Raw genomic sequence first — 12,574 nt, 5'->3', positions numbered from 1 at the left:
GATTTCAGGTTTTTTATAGTATTCTTAAACAGAGGCATTGCACCACTAACAACCAATAACTAAGACAGTGAATCCTCTAGAAGAATCTCATTAATACAGGTGAGCCCAGAGCTCTAACTACTGGAGATGTGAACTGCTGAGGGTCGATGAGGACCAAATACCAGTCCTGCTAGAAATTCAGGGAAGTGCAGCAGGCCCAGTGCATGGAACAGTACTGCTGGGCACTGGCTGCCAGCTCACTCTTGCATAGAGTCAACCACCTAAAGAAGTGTGGCTACTATGCCTGCGAATGAGGGCAATTGCTCTCATGAAAGGGCATGCTAGGGGGAGCTGCAGGTTTACAAAGCACCCTGTAGTTTGTTTACTGAACAGTGATGGCCATGAAGGCAATTGAAGGCTGAGATCCAAGCCCTGTCTAGTAAGCCCCCAAGTGCTGCACTCCAGCACAAGTCAAGGCTGCCCTAGGGAAGAGGTACCTTGTTATTGTGTGCAGTAGTACCCTCCTCCAGCTAAACCCTATGCTCATGGGGTTGCTCCTGCCCAGATTTAATGAATCTAAATTTTACTGTACTTTCTGTTTGGGCTCGAATGATAGCGAGACAGTGAGAGAAAGGGCTCCCCAGAGAACCTCTGACCGGCCTATGCACTGGGAGAATGGGGTGGGGCCTCGGGAGGTTCACGCCATTTGCAGCGGGAAGGAGCCTGACCTCTCTGGGATTCAGTCTGTGAGATGGGGACCTGTTAACAGGAACCCCTCTTGCTTTGCTGAGAGAGTCTTTTTCCTTTTCTCCTAATAAATTCTGTAATCCTTCACCCTTCAAAGTGTCTGCGTGTCTAATCTTTCCTGGTCGTGTGACAAGAATCCGGTTTTTTCCTACAGCAATAGGAACAGGAACAGAAGTTAACATCAGTTCTAACATTGAAATATAGAGATCCACCTCCTGAAGGACAAAGAGTAAACAACAACAACAACAACAACAAACACTAGCCCATATAAAGAGTTGATGGCTGAAAATGCGGCACATCCATAAAGGAGCTGAACCCCGTAGGGTACAATCATAAAATCATTTTTTTTTCTCAATACTCCCCATTCTGACAATCAGGTTTTTCTCTGTCCCTTGGATGAAATTGTAGGCAGGTTTCACAGATTTCCTAATAACTCCTAGCTTTAATAAAATCCAAATCAGTCTAATTGCCATATAACTGTAGTCCAGTGTAATATAAAACACTATAATTCTTTTTTTTTAATTTACAGTGTGTCCCCAACTCCAACTTAAAAACCAGAGTAGAAGGAGAAGGTAATGATCAGCGTCTTCACCACAGCTCCCTGTCCAGCCCCATTTGCTAGATCTGATTTTATGATTTCTCCAGGATCCAAGGCGGAAGGTGAAAGATACGTCATCAGGCCTGTCTCTTGAGCAGTCCTAGTGCCTGAGGAAAGGGGACAGTCTATTAGGCTTTGGGCCTTAACTCCGCATTCCTACACATCATACAACTTAATCTGAAAAATTTCGCTTTTCTCCTGCCTCAGCCTACCAAGTAGCTGGGATTATAGGTGCCCATGACCACACACTGCTAATTTTTGTATTTTTAGTAGAGTTGGGGTTGGTCTCAAACTCCTGACCTCAGACAATCCACCCACCTCAGCTTCCCAAAGTACTTGGATATCAGGCGCCTGGCCTATACTCTTAAAAACTGTTGAGGACTCCCAAGGAGCTTTGAGTTATGTGGATTCTACTTATGGACATTTACCAATTAGAAATTAAAAACTGAGAAATTTAAAAGTATTCACTCATTCATTTTAAAGTAACAATAATAATCCATTACAAGTTAACACAAATAACATTTCTTGGTGAAAAGGTTTTGTTTTCTGAAAAAAAAAAAAGATCAATAATGAGTGATATCATTTTATATTTTTTAAAGCACGTTAATGTCTAGCTCAATAAAACAGCTGGGTTCTCATAGCTGCTTCTGTGTTTGAACAGTTGTGATATGTTGTCATGGTTGAAGTAAATGAAGAAAATCTGACTTCACACAGTATGGAAAAGGAAACAGTATTTTAATAGTCTTTTGAGATAATTGTGTATATTCTTCTTACAAACACACCAAAACTCAAAGCTTCTAGTCATGATGTAAAATTTAAAGCCATATCAATAAACTTTTGGTGTGCTGTTATTTATTGATCTGCCTTGCACTTCAAATAGATTTATGTTATCCTTGCACCATTTTGTAGCATGATGCATTGCTCATTTGAAAAATATTGGCTCACCAAGTTATACAAATCTTCTAAATATTGATGGCTCATTCCACAATATTTTTAAAAATCATATTTTTTAAAATATCATCCCCAATTTTATCACAATAATATTAAATTATTGGGAAACTGTCAAGGCTATGGTAGCAAACAAGCTTTTCAAGATTCTAATTTTCACTTGAAAGTTTGAATCATATCATTGGCAACCAATACCATTTTGTCTGAAGTGACAGGATCATATTATTCATTTTCAAGAAAATGTCTACCGAATACCCAAATCTGAATAACCAGATTGCCATTTCTTTCAAGCAAAAATTGTGTTTCCACAAAAAAAGTGGCTAGTTCAGCTCACAGCTCCAAGAATCACACATGTATGTTTTTCCTTTAGATATTATAATAACACAGAGTATTATAAAGACATGCACTCAAGGGTAAAGATTTCACAAAACTAATAACTTTTACTGCAACTTCAAGGACATTTTGAAGTTTGCTTGCTTTTTTTTCCCACGCTGACTGAATCACAGTGAAAATTATACAGTTTCTGCCTTGATTCATGCTAAGGTGTCAGCAATTTTACTCACCTTTTTTTTGCACTGTCAGTGCAAATGTTAACATAGTAAAAAAAAAAAAAATCAAATAACATCTTGGTATTACTATGAAAATAGTTTTGACCTCTTAGACTCTTGAAAGAGTCTCAGAGACCCTCAGGAGCCTGTGGACCATACTTTGAGAACTGCTCATTTCAGAGATAATAAATAAGGAGGACGAGAGGATTCTAAGACAACCATCACAGCTAAAAATGGAGATAAAGCACATATGAAAACAGATAGATAAAGTCTGCATGCCAGACAGTGAGATAATAGTCGGCTCACCCCCTCTTCTTGGGTCTGGGATGTTGGTAGCCAGGTCAACACCCATCCAGGGGATGATCAGGGTATACCTCTCTGGGGAAACGACTATCAGATATGAAGACTGAGGAGGTCTCCAACAAATGACTAGGTCTCTGCCCAGCCAGCCACTGGGAGCAAGATAAGTTGAAAAATACCACCCAAGCACAAGTAAGACTTTAAGTGCCTTATTTCTGAACATGAATGGCATCAAAAGATAACTAGGCACAGGAAGAAAACCGTTAAGATGAAGTTAGAAATGAAAACAAACAAGCAAATCATCACAAAGAACTGTGTTAGAGAACAATGCGAGGAGGAAAAGAAAAAAACCTATTTCTCATGATAACCTCAGAGAATGAACAGAATATATTGCACAAGAACTGGAAACATAATATTATATATATATTCTTTTGTAACTTGCTTTTGTTACCCAATATTACATTCCTAAAGTTCAAACATCACAGGCATTATGTTAATGCATATAGCTGTACATGTATTCACTCATTTATACCTCTGTATAACATTCTGTTCTGTGAATATACCTGATATTATTTAGAGTTCTCCTGCAAATAGACATTTGAGTTATTTCCAGTTCTTCGTTTTTACAAATATTCATTCTATGAGCATTGTCCTCTTGTGCCTATGTGCTCTCATTTATGTTGGAGATATACTGAGGACTGGAACCACAGATATACTGAGGACTGGAACAGAGTTTCGCTCTTGCTGCCTAGGCTGGAGTACAGTGAGACGATCTCTGCTCACTGCAACTTCCGCCTCACAGGTTCAAATGATTCTCCTTTCTCCTGCCTCAGCCTCCCATGTAGCTCGGATTACAAGTGCCTCCAGCTAATTTTTTGTATTTTTAGTGGAGACAGGATTTCACCATGTTAGCCAGGCTGGTCTCAAACTCCTGACCTCGGGTGATCCACCCACCTCAGCCTCCCAAAGTGCTGGGATTATACTCCCAAAGTGCTGGGATTACAGTGCTGGGCCATCATGCCCGGCCCACAGCATCGTATTTTACAGGATAACAACCACCAAATTGTTTCACAAAATTTACACATTTATTCTCACATTGGCAGGATTCTATCAACAATTAGTATTGTCAGACTTTACAATTTTTGCCAATCTAGTGGATATAAACGGTATCTCATGGTTTTTAACTTGTCTTTTCTCGAATTACCAATAGTGATATGCTTATTAGCTGTCTCAGATGAAAGTGTGTATTCGTTAAATAAAACACAGGCTTACCCAAAGTTCATATGATCCTCTCTCATGTGACAAACTATCTAAGGCCAGGGTCACTGTACAATCTCTGGAGCCAGGTCCCCTCAATCTGGATGCCTGGTCCCCACCATAAGGTAAATTTTCTTGAAGGGTGCCCATGATAAAGACCCTGAAATCTCTTTTTACAGAAATGATGTATTCTAGCACCACCTTCCCCCACGTTCTCAACTCATGTTTCCAAAAGTAGAAGTGGGTAGGGGGCAGGCTGTGGTCCAGAACAAGGGAAAAGAGGCCCTCTTAGATGCCAGTGGCCTGCAGACTCAAGTGTCCCATTAGACACTGACCAGTGCAGTATTGCGTATCATACTATGATGCACGTTCAGGTTTAGGATAGAGGAAGGGAGTATCCTACATCAGCGCAGTCAGAAAACTGGGCAGGTCTCTAAAGGAGCTTAGAAGTCCTGAACAAAAAGCCCTTTGACTCCAGCAGTTCCTAGCAGGTCTTCCCAAGCTCACCTCAGTTTTTACCTTTCTTTTATCTTTCAAGAGAGGCCCTCAAGGTAAAAGAAAGATGCCTTGGAATTGTAACGTGGAGAAACATCACGTGTTTTCGATTCATACAGAGTTGCATTCAAATTCCAGCCCTACCTCTTATCCTGGGCAAAGGGCTTTCACCTCTCTGAGTCTCAGATTCCTCACCTGTGAAATGAGATCTATCACAGAGAGCAATCGTAGCCACCTCTAGAGTCCTTGTGAAGATTAAATGAGATCTTGAGTAATGCCTGTGAGGAAGGCAATATGGAAGACTGGTGAAGATTTTGCCTGGGTTCTAACCCCAGCGCTGATATCTCCTAGCCATGTGACCTCGGGCAAGTTACTTGGCTTTTTTGTGACACAGTTTCTTTGTTTGTAACACCAGGGCAATAATAGTTCCCCACCTCATAAAGTTACGATGAGAAGTAAATGAGGTAGGTTGGGCACAATGGCTCACATCTGTAATCCCAGGACTTTGGGAGGTCGAGGAGGGCGAATCGTCTGAGGAGGGTGAATCACCTGAGGTCAGGAGTTCGAGATTAGCCTGACCTACATAGTGAAACCCCATCTCTATCAAAAATACAAATATTAGCTGGGCCTGGTGGCACACACTTGTAATCCCAGCTACCCGGGAGGCTGAGTGAGGCAGGAGAATCGCTTGAACCTAGGAGGCAGAGGTTGCAGTGAACTGAGATTGCACCACTACACTCCAGCCTGGGCAACAGAGTGAGACTCTGTCAAAAAAAAAAAAAAGAGTAAATGAGGTAATTTGTGTACAACTCTTAGCTGAATGTCTGGTGGATAGTAAGTGCTTAGTTAATATTAGCTATTATTTGTGTTTTTTTAAAGTTAAAACCCAAATGACAGCCTAGAAAAATATTTGAAATAAGTATAAAATACAAAAAGCTACTATTTACAACATAGGAAAAACTCCTACAAATCTTATATGAAAAGAAAATCTAAGAGAAAAAAACGGGACAAAAGACAGGAAAACGTATTTTACAAAAGAAATATAGACGGACAATAATGATGAAAAATGCCCATCTAACTAGCAATTTTTTTTTTACTTTAAGTTCCAGGATACATGTACAGAATGTGCAGGTTTGTTACATAGGTATACATGTGTCATGGTGGTTTGCTGCACCTATTTTAACCTGACCTCTGAGTTCCCTCCCCTCGCCCCCCACCTCCAACAGGTCCTGGTGTGTGTTGTTCCCCTCCCTGTGTCCACGTGTTCTCATTGTTCAACTCGCACTTACAAGTGAGAATATGCAGTGTTTGGTTTTCTGTCCTGTGTTAGTTTGCAGAGGATGATAGCTTCCAGCTTTGTCCATGTCCCTGCAAAAGACATGATATCATTTCTTTTTATGGCTGCATAGTATTCCATGGTGTATATATACCACATTTTCTTTATCCAATCTATCAGTGATGGGCATTTAGGTTGGTTCCACGACTTCACTATTGTAAATAGTGCTGCAATAAACATACGTGTGCATGTGTCTTTATAGTAGAATGATTTATATTCCTTTGGGTATATTCCCAGTAATGGGATTGCTGGGTCAAATGGTATTTCTGGTTCTAGATCCCTGAGGAATCACCATACTGTCTTCCACAATAGTTGAACTAATTTACATTCCCACCAACAGTGTAGAAGTGTTTCTATTTCTCCACAGCCTTCCCAGCATCTATTGTGTCTCGGTTTTTTAATAATCACCATTCTGACTGGCGTGAGATGGCATTTCACTGTGGTTTTGATTTGCATTTCTCTAATGATCAGTGGTGTTGAGCTTTTTTCGTGTTTGTTGGCTGCATAAATGTCTTCTTTTGAGAAATGTCTGTTCATATCCTTTGCCCACTTTTTGATGGGGTTGTTTCTTTTTTGTAAATTTGTTTAAGTTCCTTGTAGACTCTGGATATTCGACCTTTGTCAGATGGGTAGATTGCAAAAAAGTTCTCCCATTGCCTGTTCACTCTGATGATAGTTTCTTTTGCTGTGCAGAAACTCTTTAGTTTAATTAGATCCCATTTGTCAATTCTGACTTTTGTTGCCATTGCTTTTGGTATGTTTGTCATGAAGTCTTTGCCCATGCCTATGTCCTGAATGGTATTGCCTAGGTTTTCTCCTAGCATTTTTATGGTTTGGGGTTTTACATTTAAGTCTTTAATTCATCTTGAGTCAATTTTTGTATAAGGTGTAAGGAAGGGGTCCAGTTTCAGTTTTCTGCATATGGCTAGCCAGTTTTCCCAGCACCATTTATTGAATAGGAGATCCTTTCCCCATTACTTGTTTTTGTCAGGTTTGTCAAAGATCAGATGGTTGTAGATGTGTAGTGTTATTTTTGAGGTCTCTGTTCTGTTGCATTGGTTTATATCTCTGTTTTGGTACCAGTACTATGCTGTTTTGGTTACTGTAGCCTTATAGTATAGTTTGAAGTCAGGTAGCATGATGCCTCCAGCTTTGTTGTTTTTGCTTAGGATTGTCTTGGCTATATGGAGTCTTCTTTGATGCCATAAAGTGTTTTTTTTCCCCTAACTCTGTGAAACATGTCGATGGTAGTTTGATGGGAATAGCATTGAATCTATAAATTACTTTGGGCAGTATGGCCATTTTCATGATATTGATTATTTCTATCCATGAGGATGGAATGTTTTTCCATTTATTTGTGTCCTCTCTTATTTCCTTGAGCAGTAGTTTGTAGTTCTCCTTGAAGTGGTCCTTTACATCCCTCGTTAGCTGTATTCCTAGGTATTTTATTCTCTTTGTAGCTATTGTGAATGGGAATTCATTCATGATTTGGCTCTCTGCTTGTCTATTATTGGTGTAAAGGAATGCTTGTGATTTTTGCACATTGATTTTGTATCCTGAGACTGCTGAAGTTGCTTATCAACTTAAGGAGTTTTTGGGCTGAGATGATGGGATTTTCTAAACATAGAATCAGGTCGTTTGCAAACAGAGTCAATTTTACTTCCTCTCTTCCTCTTTGAATACCCATTATTTCTTTCTCTCACCTGATTGCCCTGGCCAGAACCTCCAATACTATGTTGAATAGGAGTGGTGAGAGGGCACCCTTGTCGTGTACTGGTTTTCAAATAGAATGCTTCAAGCTTTTGCCCATTCAATATGATATCTGCTGTGGATTTGTCATAAATAGCTCTTATTATTTTGAGATATGTTCCATCAATAGCTGGTTTATTGAGAGTTTTTAATATGAAGCGATGTTGAATTTTATCAAAGGTCTTTTCGGTATTTATTGAGAAAATCTTGTGGTTTTTTTCTTTGGTTCTGTTTATGTGATGGATTACATTTGTTGATTCGCGTATGTTGAGCCAGCCTTGGGTGAAGCTGGGTTGATCTTGGTAGATAAGTTTTCGGATGTGCTGCTGGATTCAGTTTGCCAGTATTTTATTGAGTATTTTCACATCAATGTTCATCAGGGATATTGGCCTGAAGTTTTCTTTTTTTGTTGTGTCACTGCCAGGTTTTGGTATTAGGTTGATGCTGACTTCAGAAAATGAGTTAAGGAGGTGTCCCTCCTTTTCAATTTTTTGGCATAGTTTCAGAAGGAATGGGACCAGCTCCTCTTTGTACCTCTGGTAGAATTTGGCTGTGAATCTGTCTGGTCCCGGACTTTTTTTTTATTGGTAGACTATTAATTACTGCCTCAAATTCAGAACTTGTTATTGGTCTATTCAGGTATGCAACTTCTTCCCGGTTTAGTCTTGGGAGGGTGTTATGTGTCCAGGAATTTATCCATTTCTTCTAGATTTTCTAGTTTATGTGCATAGAGGTGTTTATAGTATTCTCTGATGGTAATTTGTATTTCTGTGGAGTCGGTGGTGATATCCCCTTTATCATTTTTTATTGTCTATTTGATTCTTCTCTCTTTTCTTCTTCATTAGTCTAGCTAGCAGTCTATTTTGTTAATTTTTTCAAAAAAACAGCTTCTGGATTCATTAATTTTTTGCAGGTTTTTTTGTATCTCTATCTCCTTCAATTCTGCTCTGATCTTAGTTATCTCTTGTCTTCTGCCAGATTTTGGATTAGTTTGCTGTTGCCTCTCTAGCTCTTCCAATTGTGATGTTAGGATGTCAATTTGAGATCTTTCTAGCTTTCTCATGTGGGCGTTTAGTGCTATAAATTTCCCTCTTAACACTGCTTTAGCTGTGTCCCAGAGATTCTGGTATGTTGTATCTTTGTTCTCATTGGTTTCAAAAAACTTCTTGATTTTTGCCTTAATTTCATTATTAACCCAGGAGTCATTCAGGATCATTTGTTCAATTTCTATGTAATTGTGTGGTTTTGAGTGAGTTGCTTAATCCTGAGTTCTAATTTGATTGCACTGTGGTCTGAGAGACTGTTTGTTGTGATTTCACTAGTAATTTTTTAAATGCAACTTGAAACAATGAGGATATGTTATTTGTTGCTCTTCAGGCTTGGAAATTTTTTCATATTGGTGAGAGCCCACAGGCACTCTCATATACTATAGTGAGAATATGAATTAGTAAAAATCTGTTTGGAGAGCAATGCGTTAGTACCCACGGTGGCTCACGCCTGTAATCCCAGCACTTTAGGAGGCCGAGGCGGGCGGATCACGAGGTCAGGAGATCGAGACCATTCTGGCTAACACAGTGAAACCCCATCTCTACTAAAAATACTAAAAAGATTAGCCGGGTGAGGTGGTGGGCGCCTGTAGTCCCAGCTACTCGGGAGGCTGAGGCAGGAGAATGGCGTGAACCCGGGAGGCGGAGCTTGCAGTGAGCCGAGATGGCGCCACTGCCCTCCAGCCTGGACGGCAAAGCGAGACTCCGTCTCAAAAAAAAAAAAAAAAAAAAAAAAAAAAAAAAAAAAATTTAAATGCATGCTATGAGACAGATCAACTATATATCTCAAAAGTCATATACTTCCCACATTTGCTTGTCCCTGAAAGAACCATTGCATTGATCCTTCTAAGAAAAGTCTATTCATTCTTCAAGATTTCACTTGTGATCTGCACCTCAAATGCAATACTCTGACTCCTCTTCAAAATCCACCATGGGATTATTCATCTTCTTTAAATGTATGTTCTGGAGTGGAACTTAATCTATTTTTCATTTGAAAATCTAAATCAAGGGTTGGAGGATTACTTACCCATCCCATCTTCCCTCAACATGTTCCTTTACCCTTTATCTCTCTTTCATTTGTGTTGACTGCACGGCTGCAGGAGAGAATCGTAAGGAGGGGCAATAGAAGAAACCCACAGTGACTGATAGAATTAAGCCCATGAGTCCATGTGAGTTATCCACAGAATCTCCAAAATACACAGGAGACCCAGAAAGGGCACCAGAGTCGCCATCACAGAAGATACGGGCAGAGCGCTAGAAACACATGTGTAACTGTTCTTGTGATGCTAGATTTTCCGCAGACTTGCATGGCTGGAGACACGCTGTATCTATAACTACATCATGGTCACTAGATACCAAGGGTGTCTTGAATCTCCAACTTGTTCAGACAAGTTCTTTCCTAAAATGAGCTTCTTAAGATAACAGCTGCTTCGAGTTCCAGTTGTCACCCATCCTTCTTACATTTCCTGCCTATGTCCAGATGAGCTAACTAGCATTAAGTGTAGCTGAGGTCACTGAAAAGATTTTTAAATAAGCTATTTTAAAAGTTACTGGCATCATCAGCTCATAGCTGTTATTCCTGGGTCAGCACAACCTCCTGTCTGCAGCAGCAGCACTCTTCACTGGCTACTGCCTGGCTGCGCTGCGCAGCGCAGGGCATGGAGCTAGATGTGGTGCCCCCCATGCGGTGAGATCTCATGCCCTGTCGCTTCCCACTCCCCATAAAATGTGGAGGAGACTGCTTCCCAATGGCATTTAGACCAAATGAAATATCAGATCGCTATTCAGTTCTGAGAATATTTTGACATTCTAAAGTTTAGAAGTAATATGAATAATATGTATATATTTTATTCTGATTCAAGTAGACTTCACATTTCTTTAAAAGATACTTTAGTCTCATGCATAGGGGAAAAGTTAAACTCTGAGTTTATTTACATATTTACCAAATAACTTTGGAAAGGGAGATTGGACTAGATAATATCTAAGTTCAAGTCCAACATCTAGATTCTGAAATTCTATAAAATAAATGGGATTCATTCACACTTTGTTTATTTTTAGATAGTTTAATCTTTTTCAAGTGCATAGTTTATTGAGAATAATAGCAAAAGAGAAATAATTCACTTCCTCTTGGGAGGGACAGATGTCAATGCATCTAAGGCTTTTGTTAATCTTCCAAATGCTATCAACATTTTAAAAAACGGTATGATTCTTAACACTTCGATCAAAATAAATCCACTAACAGCTAGTGTATATTGAATGCTTACTATGTATTGGCATTGTGCTAAACCTTTTACTTATTTTTAATCTCATCTAATCCTCCCAATTTAATAAGACAGCTGTCATTATTATTATTCCTGTCTTACACATAAGGCAGCTAGGACAGAGAAGTTAAATAACTTGCCCAAAGCAACTCAGCTTATTTGGGTAACAGAAGGGACTTGATCCAGGTCTGCCCCACTCCAGAGCCTGTAAGCTTCAAACAATACCCAGCATGCCTATGACCCTAGATTGTGTTGTTTGGCAGCCAAAAGAAATCAGTCATTAAATTAACATCAGCTCCCCCAAAGAGCCACATTTCCACAGGATAAACAAAGCTTCTTTGACTCTTGATTTTTAGGGAAAAAAATCACTTCCTGTGTATTTCATACAGAAGGCACTGAATAAAATATCTCTATAATAAATGCAGTCTTAGATTTTGTATAGCCATTTTAAAAAATCTGTCAACTGATCCTAAGTAAAGAAGTAAATGCTCAACATGATTAAGGCCCAGACTGGGAGCCATGGCTCACCTGTAATCCCAGCACTTTGGGAGGCATAGACAGGTGGATCACGTGAGGTCAGCAATTCAAGACCAGCCTGGCCAACATGGCGAAACCCTATCACTACTAAAAACACAAAAATTAGCTGGGCGTGGTGGCTTGTGCCTGTAATCCCAACTACTCGGGAGGCTGAGGCAGAAGAACTACTTGAACCTGGGAGGTGGAGATTGCAGTGAGCGGAGATCGCACCACTGCACTCCAGCCTGGCATCAGAGCCAGACTCCATGTCAAAAATAAAAGAAAAAAGAAAAAGGCCTGCTTCTGATGGGTGTTAAGATAATAGGAGCCATATATAAAACTCTCTAATCATCTGTCTTTCAAAACTGAAATTGGAAAAATAAGAAGAAATACACACACAAACACACACACGTCAGATGAATATCCTTTAAAAAATCCTCCACATAAATCATCTTTCATCACAATGCTTGGGATAAAACTTGAAAGACTCTACTTTCAGGGATCATTTCTATAGTTTGTTACTAGGATAAAACTTGAACATCAGTAGTTTTGAGGTTACAGCTTTTGACGGAGCCCTAAAGTGTGCATATTCTATTTGGCCAGTAAAGAGCAGATAGGTATGCTTTGAAATATAATCAAATTATTATTCAATAAATAGGGGTGTTGTGATGATAATCAAGTGGGAAATGCAGATAAATTTAGATTTTATATCTCATACCTTATATCAAAATAATTCCAGATAGATAAAAAATGTAAACATTAAAAACGATATCAGGAAAGTTCTATCCAAAACC

General features: G+C 39.4%; 1 pseudogene; it reads left to right on the top strand.

Moving 5' to 3' along the window:
• The first annotated feature begins 12,263 nt into the window (after nt 1-12,263).
• LOC117063198 lies at nt 12,264-12,354 on the top strand (annotated as a pseudogene).
• Nucleotides 12,355-12,574: the final 220 nt, after the last annotated feature.

This window comes from Trachypithecus francoisi, unplaced genomic scaffold (genome assembly GCF_009764315.1).
Source record: "Trachypithecus francoisi isolate TF-2019V2 unplaced genomic scaffold, Tfra_2.0 Lachesis_group17, whole genome shotgun sequence".
In the NCBI taxonomy this organism is placed as follows: Eukaryota; Metazoa; Chordata; class Mammalia; order Primates; family Cercopithecidae; genus Trachypithecus; species Trachypithecus francoisi.
Note: the sequence above shows the minus strand (reverse complement) of the source record. Positions and strands in the feature narration are given on the sequence as shown.